Source organism: Oryctolagus cuniculus, chromosome 16 (genome assembly GCF_964237555.1).
Source record: "Oryctolagus cuniculus chromosome 16, mOryCun1.1, whole genome shotgun sequence".
In the NCBI taxonomy this organism is placed as follows: Eukaryota; Metazoa; Chordata; class Mammalia; order Lagomorpha; family Leporidae; genus Oryctolagus; species Oryctolagus cuniculus.
The window spans coordinates 52514694-52536750 of NC_091447.1; positions in this window are offsets into that span (position 1 = coordinate 52514694).

Genomic DNA, 22057 nt, shown 5'->3' on the forward strand with positions numbered 1-22057 from the left:
GGGCTGTGGGGGGCAGCTGCACCCCGGCCGCGTCTCCTGCTCATCGCCTCCTCACGGAGCTGTCCGCAGACGTGGGGTGGGGGTGGGGAGAAACGGACAGCGTCCCTGTCTGTGCCTGCAGCTGGGCTCTGAGGGGCCAACATGTGGACGGGTAAGGCAGCCAGCACAGGAAACCGCTCACACAGCTAACACAGGCGGTGTTAATGCAGATAACAGTCTGCACAGCGAACAGGGCAGTGAGCGTATGCAGGCAGGGCGGCATGCTAGCGCAGGTAAGAAGGTGGCGTGCTAACACCGTCCCTGAGTCAGGGCCCCTGGAAGTGCCCAGACACCCACACAACACAGAACTTACGAGGCCTGTCTGGAGGCCCCTCCTACGTCATGGTCCATTGCTAGCAGAACGAGGGGTGAGCATGCCAGGGCCAGTGGGGGCCAGTGAGGGAGGTGATGGGGGCCAGAGGTCCAGGGAGAGGCGAGCAGGGCCCAGAGCTGCCCAGGGACAGGCAAGCAAGCAGGGGGAGGGGCAGTCGGGCAGGGCGGCGGGCGGCGGGGCAGCCTACTCCCCGGCAGACGGGCCCAGGTCTCTGGCCTGTCGCGCGGGCTTTGCTGCCATCGCCATTCTTGGGACATTGCCCCCTCCAGAAGCATGCCCCCTCCCCCAGAACACCCTCTCCTTCCTGGTGGGGAATTTCACCACGGCTGGGTCCTATTGAGCCCCACCTGCTTGTTGGATTTGCGTTACAAGTCGACAGCAGTTTTACTCAGAAACGGCTTTGTGTGCACGACCCACAGTCTGAAAGCGGAGAATTCCCAGCCCGTGAGCCCGAGGTTGTGCGGCCCCGGCAGGGTTGCTCCCTGGCAGGCCTGGGGCCTCTCCTGTGGGTGCCGAGAACTGGAAGGGAGGCTGTGGGAGGCTTGAAGCCTTCACTCCTTTTTCTCTCTCTTGGCTCCATTTCCCAGGCATCTGTGGTAAACAAAGCAGCAAGAGACGTTTTCCTAACCGTGATGCAGCTCTCCCCAGCGTAAGGAAGCCAGCGAGAAGTGCACAGTCCAAGTTCAGGCTGCCATAAAGCGCAGCTGCTCATTAGCCCTTCCAGGGAGCGGCAGCAGCGCCAGGAGACGCTGTGTGGATTCTCGGGAGAAGCAAAGCAGCTGAGAGATTCTTGTTTAACCATTTACATTTTTAAAAGTTGTTTTTATCCAAAAGGCAGAGAGAGACAGAGAAGAGAGAGAGGGAGAGAGAGGGAGAGAGAGAGAGGGAGAGAGGGAGAGAGGGAGAGGGAGAGAGAGAGGGAGAGAGGGAGAGAGAAAGGAGAGGGAGAGAGGGAGAGACAGAGAAGAGAGAGAGGGAGAGAGAGGGAGAGAGGAGAGGGAGAGAGGGAGAGAGGAGAGAGGGAGAGAGAGAGGGAGAGAGGGAGAGAGAGAGGGAGAGAGGGGAGAGAGAGGGAGAGAGGGAGAGAGAGGGAGAGAGGAGAGAGAGAGAGGGAGAGAGAGGGAGAGAGAGATCTTCCATCTGCTGGCTCACTCCCTCAAAGGCCAGCAAAGCCAGGGCTGGGCCAAGCTGAAGCCAGGATCCGGAATCTGGGTCTCCCACGTGAGTGGCAGGCGCTCAGCCACTTGAGCCATCCTGTGGCCTCCCTGAGTGCTCCGTAGCAGGGAGAGGAGCTGGCGCTTGGAGCCAGGCCCTGGGTATGGGCTGTGGGCGCCCCAGGGATGTGGGCGCCCCAGTGTTTATGTCAGAAAGGGGCACGGTGTTGCATCTTGGCCACGTGTTTCTGGACTCAGGCTACAGGCCATTGGATGGAGGTCACCACAAAGAAACCTTTACTTCAGGGCTGGGGAGTGAGAAAGCCGTGCCTGGGTGTTCCCAGCAGTCGGCACACAGCTCACCTAAGGTCAGGGGGTAACGAGTAGTTCAAACCAGCAGGGATCACCTGCTACCTGGGCCTGCGAGGTAGACCATTTGTCTCCAAACGTGATTTTTACGGCTCAGAGAGTTCTGTGCACTGGAGTCATAGCTGGAGGGTCATGATGACGGCTGACTCGTTCTCGGGGGGCCGGGGCCTGTCCGTGTTCCTGCCCCCGGGCTGTGATGGATCTGGTCTGTGTGTCCCCCGCAGTCCTGACAGCACCCCTCCTCTGTGCTCTCCGGAACGCACAGCTGGGCCCCAGCTTGCTCGGCTTCTCCAACCTTCATCTCGGAACAGAATGGCACCTGCACACCTGACTTTGTGAACTCAGGGGACGTTGACTTTTCTCTGCACCCTGCCAGGTCCTGTTCCAGGTACTGGGGGCACAGACGGGGGAGCGCACTGGCGGACGTCTGTGGGGCCAGGGTGTGCAGAGGGGAAGCCATCAAGAGAGGAGAATTGTGAGACAGCGAAGCAGTTAGAACAGACTTCAGAATGAATGCAAGCGAAATCACAGCCTCCGAGGGACCCACAGAAGCCATGGCAGCCGAGGTCACGTGTGGCAGCCGAGGTCACGTGTGGCAGCCGAGGTCACGCGTGGTCACATGTGGCAGCCATGGTCATGTGTGGCAGCCATGGGCATGCCGTGGCAACCGTGGTCATACTGTGGCAGCCGTGGGCCAGGGAAGCTCCCAGCCCTCAACATCCACGGCGAGAAAGAAGAAAGACAGCGAATCCGTGTCGTCTACAGCTGGGTCAAGAAGAAGGAAGCCGGACAGGACACAGCAACAGTGAAATAAAAGGTGGTTCTTCACGAAGACAGCAACGTTGACAAACCTTCAGCCGCACTAAGCAGGAAAGAGACGACTCAAATAAATAGGAGACATGACCGCCCATACCACAGTCACACAAAGAATCAGAGAGACTGCTCCAAGAACTGTCTCTCCACAAGCTGGCTAACCTAGAAGAAACGGATACATTCCTAGAGCACACGGCTTGGTCAGGGAGAAGCAGTCAATGGCACACTCTGCCGAGAGCTTGCATCAGCAACAAAGCCTCCCGACTCGGTGGGTGTTTAGCCTTGGCTGAGCCCTGACCACAGCCACCTTCTGACTGCTGGGGTCTGTCACCAGGGACTGCGGCAGTGTGAGGAGACGCCCGTGCCTTCCGCAGTCTGGCAAAGAGAAGCCGCTCGGTTCCCACGCGTGGCTGATCCTTCGACCCCCGCTCCAGACCAACGCCTCCGACGCGGGGCAGAGCCGCAGCCTCAGCTGGAAGATGTCCTTGGCCGTGCTCTTGTGTGGCAGGAGGCAAGGCTGGGATCCCGGGCCCGGTGTCTGAGCATTGTCCCTGTGTTGCTAGGAGCTGACGGCAGCTGGGTCAGCCTCGATCAGAGTCACCCACCGGTTTGTGCTGATCTCCACGCTTTTCATTCGGATAGCCTCGCCATCCAAGGTCAGGACGAGGTCGGCTCCCAGCGTTTCCCGGGGGCTGCTTGGTGAGGACGTGCGTCTCCCATCTTTCCCAAGGGGAGTGGGAGCAGAGAACGGGGCGAATTCTTAACGGGAGCACACTTGGCTCCCTCCCCCGGGTGCTTGGCTACCTTGATTCTGAGTGAAGTGACTTTGCCTCATGTGGGAGGCAGGATGGGGCACAGGTGCAAGTGAATCAGAGCGTTGCAGGTGAGAGACAGCTCATTAAGGGGACGGCACTGCGGCCACCCTGTGCCCAGACCCCCAGGCTGGGCCCAGGGGACAGCAGGGCCCAAGTGTGGCCTCACTGCCGCTGAAGCAGGCGTGGCTGTGGTGCCCGGCGTCGGGTCAGTTCTTTCTGCTTCCCACGGCGGTGCCTCGGTTTTCCCAGAACGTGCAGACTGCCTGTCGCCAGCCCCGTGCCCTGCACACTCGGGTCCCCCTGTTCTGAGCAGCTCTGGCTCCTTTCTCAAGATTTCTCTGGCCTTCGGCAAGGCCCCAGGCAGCCGCCCCTGCAGCCCTAGGTGGGCTCTCGCTTGGGGTGACCCCGACCCTGGCTGTGTCCCAGCCTCCCCCGCATGACAAAAGTCCCAGTGTCCAGGTCATCTTTTTTTAAAGATTTATTTATTTTTACTTGAAAGGCAGAGTTACAGAGAGGCAAGGCAGAGAGAGAGAGAGAGAGAGAGAGAGAGAGAGAGAGAGAGAGAAAGGTCTTCCATCCCCTGGTTCACTCCCCAGTTGGCTGCAACGGCTGGAGCTGCGCCGATCTGAAGCCAGGAGCCAGGAGCTTCTTCCGGGTCTCCCACGCGGGTGCAGGGGCCCAAGTACTTGGGTCATCTTCCACTGCTTCCCCAGGCCATAGCAGAGAGCTGGATGGGAAGTGGAGCAGCCGGGTCTCAAACTGGTGCCCATACGGGATGCTGGCACTGCAGGCAGCAGCTTTACCTGCTACACCACAGCATCGGCCCCTCCGTCATCTTTAATTCTGTGTCCTTGGTGCCACAGCTGCATGCCTGGGGCCTGGGATGTGCTCAGCCATCGTGTGCTAAACACAGTGGAAAGCTGAACACCGGGTGACCACGTAAGCGCCGCAGCCAGCTTCGGTCCACGTGGCCGCGGGGCTGGGCTGCCCTGGCCTCTTGCTCTGAACCAGGTGCTGGCTGTGTTGCTGGCCCCGTCACTTCCTGTGCTTGACCCAAGGCTGTCGTCACCTGACAAGGCACAGATCTACCCCTCCCCGGAGAGTGGGGGGCTTTATTTGACCTCAACTAGGGACAAATGTGCTCTCTCTGTTTGAGAAATTTTTATTTGCAAATATTATTTATTTGAGAGAGAGAGAGAGAGAGAGAGAGAGAGATGGATAGAGAGCCCCCATCTCCTGGTTCACTCCTCAAAGGCCTGCCACAGCGGGGACTGGCCAGCTCCGGAGCCAGGAGCCTGGCGCTCCCCCTGGGTCTCTCCTGCTGTTTCCAGTACACATCACATCAGCAGGGAGCCGGCATCTGATCAGGTGCTGCCACGGGGGCCGTGGGAGCCCCACGTGGCGTCTTCACCGGGAGGCCGAACGCCCGCCCCCGACTCTTCCTCTGTCATCCTGGTGATTTTCAGAAACCGAGGAAACCACCCCACCTCCCGGCACCGCCGTGCGTGGTTTCCAGGAGATCCTTGGGTCCCGCGCACACGTGGGGCTCAGACTTTTCATTGCATCACAGATGCGGGGAGGAGAGTTCTCTCATTTGCCTTTCGTTGTAGGGTCCAGAGGCAGACACAGATGACAGACAGAGGCGTCCATGTGGCGTCCTGAACGGCCGGGCCCTGCTCCTGGGCACAGACCCTCGCTGGTGGGTGGAAGCCCCAGGTGCCGGCCTGGCCGCTCGGCCAGCACCGGGCTGCTGATGCCAGCTCAGCCTCCCAGGTGTTCATTTGCACGTGGAGTTTGCACACAGGAGTAACCTGGAAGGAAACCGCATGAAGCCGTTACCCAGCCCTCCGTACCCTGCCGCTCTTCACTCTTGGATGCTGCCTGACGCGCCTTGTGATCGTTGATTGCTTAGAGTTTTACTCCCCTGTGCTGTTGTCTTGGGTTTACTGTCCGTTTCCCAGGATACGACAAGGACACGGAGCGAGAAGGCCCTTGACACGCTCAGCACCGTCTCCCACTGTTGTGCTTGGCCGTGGGATCTCAAGTTCACAGCACGGAGGCGGAGGCCGGGGCCCAGCGCAGCGTCTTGGCTGCCTTGTCATGTGAACTTGGGCACGCTCCCCCTCCGCAGCCCCGAGCTGATCCTACCCCCACCTCCACGTGGCCCTCTCTGCCTGGGGTGCAGGTGGGTGCTGGTACAGTGGGGATGCGTGCGGTTACAGGGGACGCAGAGCCCTGGGCTCGCATGTTTCGGTCACATAGTTGACCAGGGTCAGTACCACAGAGGCAAGGAAAAACGTGCCATGAGCGAGGGTAGGTGGGGGGCTTCCCCTGCCCCTGCAGAGCCCCGGACATTGGTTTCACACCTGCAGAGCAGAGGAGAGGCTGTATGTGCCGGGGTCAGAGGCTTGCCCGTGGCGCCTGTGGGAGATGCCCTGCAGGGAGCTGGTGCACACCACGCATCAGTCCCTCCCACGTCACCGTCCACGTCATGGAGCAGAGTGCCCCTGGCGAGTCCCACGGCCACGGGCTGGAAAACGTGGTCTTTCCCAGAATGACTGTCTCTGGGCAAACCTCTCGCCTTGCTAAGGGCGCACGTTCTGAGCACATGGGAGAATGCTGTAAGTGTTTAGCAGGCTCCCAGCACGCGCGTGTGCTATCCTCACGGTCGCTGTTACTGGGTATTTAATATAAATATTGACAGGAAAAGATATCTCCCATCAGTCCTCAAAATAGGACTGCCTGACACAGATTTATTTTTGACTTCTGATTTCCAGAACTGTCCTGTGTCAAATGCTCTTAGGAATCTCCCAATTCTGTTTTCCAGAAGTGAATTTGTTGGTGGAATGTTGGCAAAGAAAGATGTATTTTTAATTCTAATTTTTTAAAAAATATTTCGTCTATTTATTTTAGAAGCAGAGTTACAGACAGGGAGGGAGACACAGAGCCATCCTCCATCTGCTGGTTCACTCCCCAAATGGCTACAATGGCCAGAGCTGGGCTGATCCGAAGCCAGGAGCCAGGAGCTTCTTCCAGGTCTCCCATGTGGATGCAGGGGCCCAAGAACTTGGACCATCCTTTGCTGCTTTCCCAGGCCACAGCAGAGAGCTGGATCAGAAGAGGAGCAGCCGGAACATGAATCGGTGCCATTATTGGATGCCGGCACTGCAAGTGGAGGCTTAGCCTACTACACCACAGTAAAGAAAGATTTATTTATTGAAGGGGGGGAGAGAGAGAGAGAGAGAGAGTGAGAGAGAGAGACTCCTCCGTCTGCTGGTTCACTCTCCAAGCGGGCCAAGCTGAAGCCAGGAACCAGGAGCTTCTTCTGGGTCTCCCACTTGAGTGCAGGAACCCAAACACTTGGGCCATAGTACACTGCTTTCGCAGGCACATTAGCAGGGAGCTGGTTCAGAAATGGAGCAGCCAGGACTTGAACTGGCACCCGTATGGGATGCTGGCGCCCCCGGCGGCCGTCCAACCCGCTGCACCGCTGTGCTGGCCCCTGCTGCAGCTGCGAATGCCGCCGGGGTCAGCGCACGGAGACAGTTGCAGAAGGAACCGGGGAAAATACAACTTGCAAACAGAGGGACAAGGGCAAGAATGACAGCAGATTCATCACAAGAAACCATCAAGCAGAGACAGAAAGTGTAGCAAATTCTTCAAATTTTTGAAAGAAAAAGATAGCTCAACCTACAGTGTTACAGTCTGAAATTAAGGCAAGCCACTCTCAAAGTGACACAGAAATACTTTCTCAAACGAAGAAAACCCAAGAGAGCTCGCTGTAAGGGGACCTGCTTTGGAGGAAATTTCAGAATGCATTCTCGGGGCCGGTGCTGTGGCTGCTTGGTTAATCCTCCGCCTGCAGCACCAGCGTCTCATATGGGCGCCGGGTTCTAGTCCCGGTTGCCCCTCTTCCAGGCCAGCTCTCTGCTGTGGCCCAGGAAGGCAGTGGAGGATGGCCCAAGTGCTTGGGCCCTGCACCCCATGGGAGACCAGGAGGAAGCACCTGGCTCCTGGCTTCGGATCGGTGCAGCGCCGGCCATAGCGGCCGTTTGGGGAGTGAACCAACGGCAAAGGAAGACCTTTCTCTCTGTCTCTCTCACTGTCTGTAACTCTACCTGTCAAATAAATTTAAAAAAATACATTGCTCATGCAAAAGGAAGATAGCATAGACCAGAGACCTTGACCTCCATAAAGGAATTGGAAAAGGAACAAATGATGGTGAGAGATCTAATTTTAACTTTCAATTCTTATTGAACCTTAATGGTAACTCTTTCTTTAAAGCAATAATAGAAATAATTTTCGAAGTTTATAGCATACAGGTAAATAACATCAATTTCACAGGAAATGGGAGACTTTGGAAAATGTGCTTTAAGATTCCTGTATTGCGGCTGGCGCTGTGGCGCAGTGGGTTAACACCCTGGCTTGAAGCCGGCATCCCATATGGTTGCCGGTTCCAGTCCCGGCTGTTCCTCTTCCTATCCAGCTCTCTGCTATGGCCTGGGAAAGCAGCAGCAGATGGCCCAAGTCCTTGGCTTCATGCACCCACGTGGGAGACCCGGAAGAAACTCCTGGCTTCACAAAAAATACCACCGAGCACACATCGACGTGGGAGGAAAGACGGGGAATGTGCCACGGAACTGCGGAGAACCACTGTACGCCGGGTCTACACCACTTGTCTTAGAGAAATTAAATCTAAGGCAAAGGCAAAGGTTATTATGGTCAGTAGGCAGCAATCGTGTGACGAGGAGGAAGATACTTTTCCATGAAGCAAAGCTGATCCAATTTCAGGGAAGATTTGACAAATACGTAGTCACAATGATAGAGTTTAAGGTACCTTTCACATTCCCTGATAGAATAATCAGAAAAGGTTTGGAAAATTTGAGTAATTAGCAATAATGAAATAATAAAATGCCCCACCCAATGACAACCAGGGAATTAATGTAATACGTACATACACACATATGCATATATATGTAAATTTACAAATTGACCAGAATCTTGTCTACAAAACACATTTATTTTTCAAATATAATAATAAGGATAATAATAGTAATAGTGGAGCAAGCCTGTCAAAATTAGAGCCACAAATATTAAAACATCCATCTCACAGTTGAAGATTTAAAAGAAAATAAAAAGCCACATTTCTAAAACACTCATGGTTCAAAGAAGAAATCATTTTGGAAATTTGAAATATTTGCAATTGATCAATAGAATCCTAGCTATTGTTCCTGGTAGAATGTAAGTAGACCAGTATTTAAAAGTTAATTTTCTAGTCTTAATTTTTTTAAACTAATGTTCAACAAGTTAGAGACAAGGGAATGACCCTCCACCAAAAAGCGGAAGGGGGTGAGTGCCCAGCTTGAGGTGCTGGCTGGGACCCCGTGTTTCCCACCAAGGATTCCTGGGGACTTTTCTTGTATTTTCCCTTTATTTTGTGGCTGGCCCTGCAGTTTGCTGCTTCCTGGCGAGCCTCGCCCTCGTGGTGAAAACAGGAAGCTCTGAAAGGCAACACGGGGTTCTTGGGATCGCGTTCTGCTCCCTCCCTGAGATTTGCTGTCGCTGCTTCCTGTGGCTGCCACTGCTCAGCGTGTGGGCTGTCATGGTGGAGGCTGTGTGTGCTGCGACCACACGTGGCGGTCAGCGGTGGTTCCGTGTGTCCTCACGCACCTGACCGTGTGTTCTCCCTGCCTTCCATCCCCTGCCAGGCTGCTGAGAGCTCTGCCTTAGCCCTCACCTCCTGTGAGCACAGAGTGGAAGCTGAGGCTCCTCTGAGGCCCTCGCAGGTGGGCTGGCCTGGGCACGCCTGGCATTCCTCGTCTCTTGATGGAAGCAGGAGGTTTTGAAGCCCTTAGCTTCCCACCCGTCTCATTCCAGCCTTGTCATTCCTGGCTTTTGCTCTGTCTGTGGCATGACTGACTATTCTTCCTTTCCCTAGCCTCAGCAGCTGATTTTTCTTTTCTTTTGGGTGTTTGCGGCAGGTGCTGTGTAGGGACGCTGTCAGTCAAGCAAAACAAGGGCAGGCCCCGCTGGGTGTCAGGTACTGCCGCTTCCTGCGAGTGTGAGGTCCCTCTGGCTGTAGCACCACACACAGGGAGCACAGCCTGCTGTCTCCAGACCACCGTGGATACAAGGACTGGCGGACGAAAGGAGAGCAACAGTAACCAACCACCCGATCAGTCAGGTGAAATCCTGGGTGCCCTGGGACTGTGTGGACACGGCTCCCCTTGTTCCACCTTCCTGCCCCTGGTTGCTCACGGCTTCTCACTCGACTTGAGAATCCCACAGAGCTCAAGCCTGGCGGGTTCTCTCAGCTCGTTCCATGGCTCCTTTGGGGGAAGGGAAATTTGCCAGTTCCATCTAGCACCAGCCATTTATTGTTAGAAATAACGCATTGTTAATCTCAGTTACACTTAGTGTACCACACCCTTGTCGTCACCAACATGACGACCGCCCTCGCAGGGGGGCTCAGCCGCTCTGCCTCTGCAGTGCTCCCCCCTCCCCGCACCCCCAGTCCTGTCTTTTGCTCACGTGGAGATCTCCACGCTAACATGCTCCACGCACGTTCTTTAAGCCATCAGACACACGCCTACACGTATGGGAATCGTTGCAAATACAACCACTCTCTCGCCACACTGGAAAGCCAGCACAGCGACTCCTTTCCTGTTTATTCTTATTTATTTATTTATTTATTTTTTGCTGCCTTCAGTTTGTTAAGGGTTTCTGGCCCCCTGTGGAAGGGCCTCCCCCTTGCTCCGTCACTGTTCCTCGTTCTGGAAAACCACATCCATCTTCAAACATGCTTTTGACCGCAGTGGATTTTTTTCTGGTTTGGGGCAGGTCCTGCGACCTCAGAAATATTTCTTGTATCTCAGAAATTTCTTGGGAATCTAGATCTTTTGAGCTTTCATCCATCCAGACTCAACTTCTCACACACACATGCACCCACACACCTGTGCACACCCCCCACACCCACATATGCACACACACCTCTGTCCATATCCCATGAACTCTCCATTTCTATGGAAGCAGCAGCTCCTGAATGCCAGCGGTGTGCAGAGAGGCAACGCAAACCTCACCCCTTCCCCCAGGAGACAAGCACCGAGGGCTGGAAGCCCTTGCCGGGTTACAGCGTCAGCAAGACCTCTCTGGGCAGTTTGGGAAACAGCACGAATGTGGTGAAGGGGAGGTGGAGGAGCCGAGACCGCAGCTGTGGGGGTGACAGAGCTGGGAGAAGCGGGGAGAAGGGAGGGGGGCAGCACGGGAGTCAAGAGCAGGGAGGCTCCAGGGGCCACAGCGGGATGTGCAATGCATTTGCTGGGGTCACGCACGTTACATCAGGACACGCTAAGGAGACTGGCTGGCCCCTGCCCAGGCTGCTAGTTAGGCGAATAATCCTGAGGCCGGGAGCAGAGAGTGGCCCATGCCACCGAGCAGTCAAGCGGGACCGAGAGCAGCCACAAGAAACAGGAGCCGGGCACGGGCCATGGAGCCCTGGGAAGGCTTGGGGGGGCTCGTTAATCCTCTGTTCCTATCACAAAGTACCTGAGCTGGACACTCTACAAAGAGGTTATTTAGCTCACAGTTCTAGAGCTGCGTGGGCACCTGCATTGGTTCAGCTGTGGCGAGGGCCTCGTGGCTGCGTCACATCACCGTGCATGGTGTCGTGGCCTGAGTAGATGTGGAAGCCAGCAGCCACAGGGCCAGACGAGAGGCCAGAGGAAGACTGGGGTCCCACAGCCCCTCCCGAGGGCCATGCCTCAGGGCCCTAAGGACCCCCCGGTGGGCCTCAGCTCAGCATCACCACACTGCAGGCCAGGCTCTGGTACGCGGGTCCTCGGAGGACAAACCCAGCTCCATCCACACCACGGCGGTGCCTGTCGGACGCTGCCGACAGCTGAGAATCGCTCCGAGATCAGAAACATCGTGGACAGAGCCGTCCTTTAGAAACTTGGGGTCTCCAAAGTCGCCTGGCTGTGGGGCCGGGTCAGCCGCCAGCAGCGCCCTCCTAGGTGGGAGGCAGCAGGGACAGACACTACCTGGTCTCCCAGCTCGCCACGTGTCAGCCGCGACCCTGGAGTCGGGGACCACGGGGCGGGGGAGAGGGCTCCCGTCCCGCCTCCAGCTTGGCCGTGGACTTGGGGGGGCTCTTTGTAGCTCGGAGCTCTCCCGGTATCTGCCGTCCCGTCCCGTCTGCACCATCAGGCGACCCAAGGCCAGACGCGGGTAATTCGCGTCTTCTCTCTCTTCTCTCGGCCAGGCTGCTGGACAACACGCAAACTCCATTTTCTCGGCCACTTCTGTGTGGGATTTTTCAGAGTCTGACATGATTCAGGAAAAGCAGGCGTCAAATCATGGCCCAGGCTCTGCGCACGAGGTTCCCCGTCTGTGCGACGTAAAGAGCCACAGTTAGATACACGCGCCGGCTTCCGTGTGAGTCCCTGTTGGCACCCTAACTGTTATTACTTGTGTTGATTTGGATTCAGTTGTAGGAAAGAAAAGCGCACAGTGATTTGGCTCCGGGGTAAGAAGGTAACGCAAACCCACGGAAAACGCACGGGCAGCTGGGATCCGGCCGTTCTGAGTCTGAGATCCCTGGACGTGGGAACACGTGATCTGCAGCCTCCGAAGCCTCAGATTCCACGCCTCACGGCAGCGTGCAAGCGAGCAGGGAGAGGGCTGTAAGGGGAAGCAGGTTGATGCCAAAATGTTTCCAACACTGGGCACCGGCGAATTCCCGGGCGCGCTCGCTGCTTCTCAAGGCATTCCTTGTCAGGAGGGCCTTAATGTAGATGTTTTTTCTGGAAAGAGTCAACGCTTTTAGAGAGAGGAGTTGTTGAAAAGCGCAGGGTTAACAGGAATGTTACACAGCACCCTGTGGTCCAAGTGTCAGCCGGCTCAAAGCCTTTCCTGCCGCAGATCTGGTCGCCCGGATGCCAAGGTCAAGTCGCAGCCGAGAGCCAGCAGCACTTTGTCCAGTCTCCTCCCATTTCCTTCCTGTCTGCAAAAGCCCCAAACACATGGTTGGACCAAAAATTACGGGCCTGGAGGGATGGGGACCCCAGGACAGGCTGCTCCTGTCCGCTCTGCGAGGGGTGGGGCGGGCTGCCCAGCCCCGCCGGGATTTGCAGCCCGTGTGTCCTGGCGCTGGGCCCCAGCCGCGACAGCGGAGGGAGAGAGCTGCGTGCTTTCTGAGCCGGCGATGCTTCGAATCTGTGCAGAGGAAGGCGCCTCTCTCGGCTGGTTTTCCCTGAGGGGCAGCAGCAAGAGCGTGCACCCGGCTCGTGGAGTTGCTGGTTTGAGGGCGCGAGGGCAGCCCGTCCCGCCTCCCCGGGCTCAGTGCCCCCATCTGCGCGTGAGAGCAGGCACCTGCTGTGTCCGCGCCTGTGCTCTGCCTTGCTGGTGTCTCAGTGGAGGAGGAAGAACGTAAACCTGGAAATTCGTAAACACTCAAGAGGTGCCCAGGCACCAAACGGGCGGGAAGAGCGCCGGAAGTCCAGGGGGCGGCAACACCAAAGGCCCCGAGGTGGGGACAAATGGAAGGCTTGTGGCCGGAGCAGGGCGCTTCCACCACCTTGTAAGGTGCTGGGTGCTGGGCCCCAGCCCTGGAGGGTTGGAGTCCACAGGGCTGAGGCAGAGCCCAGGAATCTGTGTTTCCAGTGGGGCTTCCACGGGGTGCCCGTGCAGCCGGTCTGGGTGCACCGTGGTCAGTGGTCAGAGGGATGGAGTGTGGCTGAGTCGGGAGGGGCAGCTGGGGAGGGGCAGGAGAAGCCGAGGGGGACGGCCTTGTGCAGGGGACTTTGGGTTTTGTGAAGCAGGAAGCTGCTGGCCAGAGAGACGCCTTTGGTGCTTAAATAAAATCTTTAAAAAAATTTTTTTTAAGAAAGGTGTGTACGCTGCAATTCAGAGACCATAATTCTTCAGTTGAGGGAGTTTGGGTGCATGTTCGGGTTTGGCTAACACAGATAACCCGCACGTCCCTCAGGACACAGAGCGTCTCTGCTACCTGAGAAGTCCTCAGCCGATCAGCCCCTCCTCCCACAGGCAGCAACGTCCTGATGCTGTCACACGAGTCTGCTTTGCCTGTTCTTGACATTCGCATAAACAGAAGCCTGCGCGTTGGCTTCTCTCTTCAGCTTGTTTTCCAGAAGTACCCATGTCCTTGCACGCAGCGGGAGTCCGTTCCTGCTCACCGCCACGTGGGATCCTACGGTATGAAGGCACCACAACGTGTCTAGAGAGCTGGCCTGGAAGAGGAGCAACCGGGACTAGAACCGGTGCCCATAGGTGATGCCGGCGCCGCAGGCAGAGGATTAACCTAGTGAGCCACGGCGCCGGTCCCCCACAACGTGTCTATTAAGTTTCTTATCGACCAACTTTGGTTTCAGCAAGTTTGGACCAGCTGTGGGCTAAGTTCTTTGAATGTCCTCGTGCCATCCGTTTGGAGAAAACAAGATCTAATTTCCCTTAGAAATGTCGGGGAGTAGAAGCGCTGCACTGCAGTGCAGCCATATTCGTGACTATTCATAATTCATCCCAACCCCAGGTCTCTGCCCAGGGGATGGCGCCAGCTCATGTCCTCACGGAGTGGAATCCGCAAGCTTGCTGTAAACACGGCCCTTCTGAGGACGCAGAGCAGCGTCTCCCGTCAGTCCCAGCGCGCGTTTCCCTGACGCCCGGCGGTGTCAAGCCCTGTGCGTGCATTTGCTGATCACTCGCGTCTCTCATTCCAAAATGTCTTGCAGATATTTTGCAGGGCCGGCGCTGTGGTGCAGCGGGTAAAGCCTCTGCCTGCGGCTCTGGCATCTCACAGGGAGCCAGTTCGAGTCCCGGCTGCTCCACTTCCCATCCAGCTCTCTGCTGTGGCCTGGGAAGGCAGTAGAAGGTGGGCCAAGTGCTTGGGCCCCTGCACCCGCGTGGGAGAGCAGGAAGCTCCTGGCTCCTGGCTTCGGATCAGCTCAGCTCTGGCTATCGCAGCCATCTGGGGAGTGAACCAGCGGACTGAGACCTCTCTCTCTGACTGTAACTGTCTTTCAAATAGATAAATAAATCTTTTTTATTCTTTAAAAATGTTTTTCTTTAGAAAAAATTTCTTTTTGAAAAATAAAAACAAGGCTAGTGCCACGGCTCACTAGGCTGATCCTCTTTCTGTGGCGCCAGCACACTGGGTTCTAGTTCCGGTCGGGGCGCCGGATTCTGTCCCGGTTGCCCCTCTTCCAGGCCAGCTCTCTGCTGTGTCCCGGGAGTGCAGTGGAGGATGGCCCAAGTGCTTGGGCCCTGCACCCCATGGGAGACCAAGAGAAGCACCTGGCTCCTGGCTTCGGATCAGCGCGGTGTGCCGGCCCCGGCGGCCATTAGGGGGTGAACCAACGGCAAAGGAAGACCTTTCTCTCTGTCTCTCTCTCTCACTGTCCACTCTGCCTGTCAATAAATAAATAAATAAAATAAAACAATTATTTTGCCCAGGGATTGGCCTAGTGGCTAAGACACTGGCTGGTTAAGATGTCCGTACCCCATACGGATTTGAGTCCAAGCTCCGCTCTCAGTGTTAACGCTCCCTACTAACGCATACCCTGGGAGGTGGCAAGAATGGCTGAGTCATTGGGTCCTTGCTACCCGCATGGGGACCTGGATTGCGTTCCAAGCTCCCAGCTCCAGCTCTGGCCCAGCACTGGGTTTGTGGGTATTTGGAGAGTCAACTAGCAGGTGAGAGCTTGTGCCCTCCCTCTCTCTCCCTCTCCCTCTCTCTCTCTCATGGTCTCTTTTCTCTCTCTCTCACTCATGGTCTCTTTTCTTTCTCTCACTCATGGTCTCTTTTCTTTCTCTCTCTCCCCATGTATGTCTGCGTCTGCCTCATAAATAAATAAATATTTTTTTCAAGAATCTTCCCACCTTTCACTGGATTGTTTGCCTTCTTGCTACCACCCTAATACATTCCAGCTTCTTGTTGAAACACATCCTGGGCCGGCGCTGTGGCGTGGCGGGTAAAGCTGCCGCCTGCAGGGCCGGCATTCCATATGGACACCAGTTTGTGTCCTGGCCGCTCCACTTCGATCCAGCTCCCTGCTAATGCACCTGGGAAAGCAGTAGAAGACGCCCAAGTGCTTGGGCCCTGCACCCACGTGGGAGACCCGGAAGAATTTCCTGGTTCCTGGTGTCAGCCTGACTCCGCCCCTGCTGTTGCTGCCACCTGGGGTGTGAACCATTGGGTAGAAGATCTCTCTCTCTCTCTCTCTCTCACCCTGGCTTTCAAATAAATAAATCTTTTTTTAAAAAAGGAATGATAAAATGGCCTTCCCTAAGGAAATCTAAAAATACAAAGCTTACAGGCTCCGTGATGACAGTGAATCCTGGCGGGATGTGGGTGCAGGTAACCCAGAGGTTCTGATCCCAGGCTCGGAAGGTGGCATCAGCAGGCAAGGCAGCTCCCAGGAGACAAGCAGGCGACGGAACGAGGAGAGGCGGTGGACGAGGGCAGACCTCAGGCTTCCTCGCAGTGGGACACAGACTCTCCCTGTGGAAGGGCGTGCCAGGCCCCAGGGCGACGTCCTCACGCACGGGTGTAAACCAAGCTCTGGAGGGACCAGCGCCGTGTCTGGTGGTCCCCAGTATGCACCGGGCTCCCCCGGGGATGCAGCCGGTCCCGCCAGGGCCAGGGTGAGGAAGGCTCTTGCGCCTCTGAACCGTGAGCTGCCGCCCATGCCTGCGGCTCCTGGAAACTCCACCCCCAGCCCAGCCCAGGGCAAGCGGGACTGTGGACGTCCCCACGTGGGCACTGCAACAGGCAAGGCTTGGAGAGCAAGCGTGCGTCTTGCCCAGGCAACAGAGTCGCCCAGCCGGGGAGCAGATGCTGTGGGTGGCCGGGTGGCTCAGGGCCTGGCCAGGAGCTTGCCCGAAGGGATGGCGGCATCTCTGTGGGAGACAGAGGGCAGGCAGAGACCCCAACCCCTGAAGGCAGGACGGGGGACCCAGCACAGCCAGGAGGGGGCACAGCCAGCTCTGAGGCCCATGTGTCCCTCTGTGCCAGCGAGAGTGGCCGCCCCACAATCGAGTCCTCTCGCCCACAGCGTCCTGCCTTGGGGCGGCAAAGCCTCCTTCCTCTGGGCTCCCTCCACACTGCGGCCTTGCCTCAGTGGACTTCCATACAGAGGGGTTTCAGTCCAACAAATCGGCAGGTACATTCAGATGTGTAGTTGGTGTGCGTGTTTTCTAGTTTTTGTTGACCCCCTAAAACAGGAAGGGCTTTGTCCTCTGTGTCAGATCGACCTCAATGCCAAGTCTGTGCTGTGGTCTGGCCGCGCACGCCCCATGTACTTCCCTCTGCAGGGTTCTCTGTCCTTTTCTAGGCGATAGCTGATGTCCAGGAAACTCACTCTTTGCCGTAGGAGGTGCGTGACCATCCCTGCAGGTGTCATAGTCTTATTTTTATTAACTGTTTGAAGAAGTCAGATTGGTAACGGAGTCTTTGAGAGGCTCGTAGGCCAATACGCGCTACCTCCGCTGCACGCTTGCTAAAACGTCATGTTTTGGGGCTGGCATCGTGGTGCGGCAGGTTAAGCCGACCTGTGCAACGTTGGCATCTCATACCGGAGTGGGGCAGCCAGTCACAGCTACTGCGCTTCTTTTTTAATTTTATTTATTTATTATTTATTTATTTTTGACAGGCAGAATGGACAGTGAGAGAGAGAGAGAGAGAGAGAGAAAGGTCTTCCTTTGCCGTTGGTTCACCCTCCAATGGCCGCCGCGGCCAGCGCGCTGCGGCCGGCACACCGCGCTGATCTGATGGCAGGAGCCAGGTGCTTCTCCTGGTCTCCCATGGGGTGCAGGGCCCAAGCACTTGGGCCATCCTCCACTGCACTCCCTGGCCACAGCAGAGAGCTGGCCTGGAAGAGGGGCAACCGGGACAGAATCCGGCACCCCGACTGGGACTAGAACCCGGTGTGCCGGCGCCGCAAGGTGGAGGATTAGCCTAGTGAGCTGGAGCGCTGGCCAGCTACTGCACTTCTGACCCAGCTCCTGGCCAGTGCGCCTGGGAACGCCTCAGACATCACCCCTGTGACCCACGAGGAGACCGGGCGCAGTTCCTGGTTCCTGGGCTCTTGGTTTCAGCCTTGCCCAGCCTCAGCCACTGCAGCCAAAAAAATTCTAAATGATTTATTCTTTCTCATTTTATAATAATTTACCATTAACGTTGCCTAACTTCCAGGTGTGCTATGATTCCTCTAAGGTTTTTTGGGACAGACGTTGATTTTAAATTGATACTGAGTCTGTCCAACTTTTCTAACTCTTTGGGCAACTATACTTTCTAATTCACATATTCGAACCACATTTTCAAATATATTTGCATAGAATTAACTGCACATTTTTAAAATTCCCTATTTGTTTATTTTCTTGTTGATGTCACTTACGTGTTTTTTGAGCTTTTTTCTACTAATGCAATAAAATGTTTGTAGATGCTAAACTGCATGGATATATATATATTAGACACTTTCGTATTCTGTTGAATATGATTATTTATAGCATTTTACTGAGAATATCTGCTCTGATTTTCATTGTGGAAAGTGCTGGACAGTTTTCTCTTCTTACGACGTCTTCATCAGGCCTCTGTATGGGAATGAACTTGCCTCCTGGAATCGTGGACGATTTATCTGCTCTCCCCCCGGTGGCCGCTTGGTAGCTGTCGCCTATTTATCTGCTTCCCCCTTGGTGGCCGCTTGGTAGCTGTCTCCTACTTCTTCTTTAAACATTGTTATATTTCAGAAGTGCAGACATCTGACCCCAGGCTCGAACTCATGGAAAGATAATTAATCACTACCTCAATCCTTTTATTTGTTAAGGGAATATTCATATTTTCTTATGTTCTTGAGTCAATTTTAGTAATTTGTGTCTTTCTAAGAAATGGGCCATTTAATCCAAGCCAATTTGCTGGCAGAGAGCTATAAATAACCTTTGTACTTGGATTTGCATAGTTGTTCATTTCCCCCTAGACTTTGTCATTTCTCTTCTTCTCCAGGTCAGGTCAGCCAGAGAGGTGTCAATTCCTTTTCTCATTTCACAGAAATGAGCTGATTTTCTCCATCGTTTTCGTTTTCTGTCTCTGGTTTCCACAAAGTTTTTTTTTTTTTAAAGGTTTACGTATTTATTTGAAAGGCGAAGTTACAGAGAGGCAGAAGAAGAAAGAAAGAGGAAAGGCAGAGAGAGAGAAAGAGAGAGAGAGAGAGAGAGAGAGAGATCTTCCACTCGCTGGTTCACTCCTTAATTGACCACAACAGCTGGAGCTGTGCTGACCCAAAGCCAGCTGCCAGGAGCTTCTTCTGGGTCTCCCACGTGGGTGCAGGGCCCAAGGACTCGGGTCATCATCCACTTCTTTCCTCAGCCATAGCAGGGAGCTGGATCAGAAGTGGAGCTGCTGGGACTCGAACCAGTACCCACATGGGATGCCGGCACTTCAGGCCAGTGCCTTAACCCACTGTGCCACAGCATCAGCCAACTGTTCAGTAATGATGCAAAACAACCAAAATTTTCAAAATAATAAAATATATATATGATGTGGAACATAATGACGACTCAATGCATGAGAGACCAGGAGGAAGATTATTATTTTATTAAAATACAACTCACATACCGTAACACTCACCCTTTAAGAACCCGTTATCTGTAGTCAGTATGCAGCCGTTGCTACTTTTTTTTTTTTTTTTTTTTTTTTTTTTTTGCAGATGCTGTACATTCCCAAGCACATTTTCCTGAGTTGGGGAATGCTTTCAGGCTGCAAACTCTTTTTTTTTTTTTTTGATTTTATTTATTTATTTGAGAGGTAGAGTTACAGACAGTGAGAGGGAGAGACAGAGAGAGAGGGAGAAAGGTCTTCCGTCTGCTGGTTCACTCCCCAATTGGCCGCAACGGCTGGAGCTGCGCTGATCTGAAGCCAGGATCCAGGAGCTTCTTCTGGGTCCCCCACGCGAGTGCAGGGGCCCAAGGACTTGGGCCATCTTCTACTGCTTTCCCAGGCCATAGAGGAGAGCTGGATTGGAAGTGGAGGAGCCGGGTCTCGAACCAGCACCCATACGGGATGCCAGTGCCGCAAGCAGAGGATTAACCTACTGAGTCACAGCACCAGCCCCTGTTGCTACTATCTAATTCCAGAACACTTATATAATCCTGAAAAGAATACCTTTACCCATAGAAATCCCACCCTATTTCTCCCTCAACACCAGCCCCTCGTTCATGTCAGGCTCCTGTGTCTCTGCAGATACACCTGTGTTTAAGTTCACGTGACTGGAACACGGTCCGTCTTACTGTACCTTAACTCAGTGCCTCCTTCCTTGTGTGTGACTGTACTCCTCCACTCTGTGACTAAGCTGTGTTTGTTTATCCGCATCTCAGCTGATACGCACTTGGTTGCCTCAGACTCGGGCTGTTACCAGTAAAGCCGCAATGAACCTCATCTACGGGAACCGCAGCCTTCATCCCCCTACAGAGTCTGCTCCGGCACAACTCCGTTTCCTTCCCGTTTCCTGTGCTGTCTTTCCATGTCCTTTGTACACTCATATGTACCCGTGAGTATCACATCCGTATATTTTATAAACACAACCATGTAAGTTTGTAGTTATTATTGTATCGATTTTCTTTCACGAAGAGCGAGAGATGGCGCGTGCTGTGTCACCTGCCGCGTTGTCCTCAGCAGTCACTTGGCCACACTGAGTCTTCGCGTGGCCTCGTGCTAGCCTACGACGTCATTCGTGATGTCACTCACGATGTCACCTCCTTCCTGGCTGACGTCCTTGTTTGTTTGATGACAGGTCGGCTGTCAGTGGATCCCCCCGCGTTCTGGTGTTGATGAACAGTGTTCCTAGACACGGGATTTGTCGCTGGGAGGATTCTGGTTGCTGTTTAACCTTGGGACGCGCCGTCCCCCCGCCCTCTGCCCTGCACAGCGCGGCACCGGGAGCTGCCGAGCCGCCGCGGACGTCCCCGGAGGAGCTGCTTTCCCGCCGTGCTGCGGGCGCGCTGCCTTCGTTCCTGGCCTTTGGCAGCCTGGTCCTGACACTCCGGGTGTGCGTCCCTCCGCTCATCCTCCTCAGAGCTTGTTCAGCTTCTCGGTTTTGCCAGGAACGTTGCTGTGTTTTATGATTCCCACGGCTTCTGAGGCCTTGCGCTTTGCCTGTTTCTCTCCCTGCTCCTCAGGTTCCTGCTTCTGCTTCTACTGGTCCGTCTTCAACTTTACGAATTTTGCCACCTAAGTCTGGTCTTGGCAGAAATTCCGCTGTAGCTATTGTGTTTCTAATATTCCCATAACTGCAGAGTCTGATATTCTCTGTGATGAATCATTATTATCGTGCTTCCCTCTACTTCTGTGGACACAGTTTTCTTTTTTTCTTCTGACGAATTTGCAGCAGCTGACGTCCTGTATACTAAGTGCAAGCCCCAGCTCCCCACTGACTCACGTACTTTCCCACACGTGCGTCACAGCGTCCTGTTTCCTTGAATGCCTCTGTTGGTGGTCATCGCTGAGCGCTGGACACTGTGGACGGTGCATGGCGGCGGCAGCTCCCCGCGGATCCCCCCTGGTCGGCCACTGGCAGAGGACCAGGTCCGGGGACTGTCTCCCTGCGTGCGAATGCGGGCTGAATGACTTTAAATTCTGTCATTTTCCAGCCTTATAGGGGGTGTCCCTGGGCTTAGCTCTCAGAGGTTTTGCTTAAAGATCTCAACCAGGGCAGCTTCTGCTCTTCCCCAGTGGGTGTGCAATGGGTTGGGGAAAGCGTTTTTTTTTTTTTTTTTTTTTTTTTTTTTTTTTTTTTTTTTTTTTTTTTCTGGCAGAGTGGACAGTGAGGGAGAGAGAGAGACAGAGAGAAAGGTCTTCCTTTGCCGTTGGTTCACCCTCCAATGGCCGCTGCGGCCAGCGCACCGCGGCTGGCGCACCATGCTGATCCGATGGCAGGAGCCAGGTACTTATCCTGGTCTCCCACGCGGGTGCAGGGCCCAAGCACTTGGGCCTTCCTCCACTGCACTCCCGGGCCACAGCAGAGAGCTGGCCTGGAAGAGGGGCAACCAGGACAGAATCCGGCGCCCCGACTGGGACTAGAACCCGGTGTGCTGGCGCCGAAAGGCGGAGGATTAGCCTAGTGAGCCGCGACGCCAGCTGGGAAATCGTTTTAAATCCAGGCAGTCTACAAACCTTGCTGGGTAGGCCGGCACCGCAGCTCACTAGGCTGATCCTCCGCCTACGGTGCCAGCACCCCGGGTTCTAGTCCCAGTTGGGGCACCGATTCTGTCCCGGTTGCCCCTCTTCCAGGCCAGCTCTCTGCTGTGGCCAGGGAGTGCAGTGGAGGATGGCCCAAGTGCTTGGGCCCTGCACCCCATGGGAGACCAGGAGAAGCACCTGGCTCCTGGCTCCTGCCATCGGATCAGCGTGATGCGCTGGCTGCGGCGGCCATTGGAGGGTGAACCAACGGCAAAGGAAGACCTTCCTCTCTGTCTCTCTCTCTCACTGTCCACTCTGCCTGTCAAAAAAAAAAAAAAAAAAAAAAAAA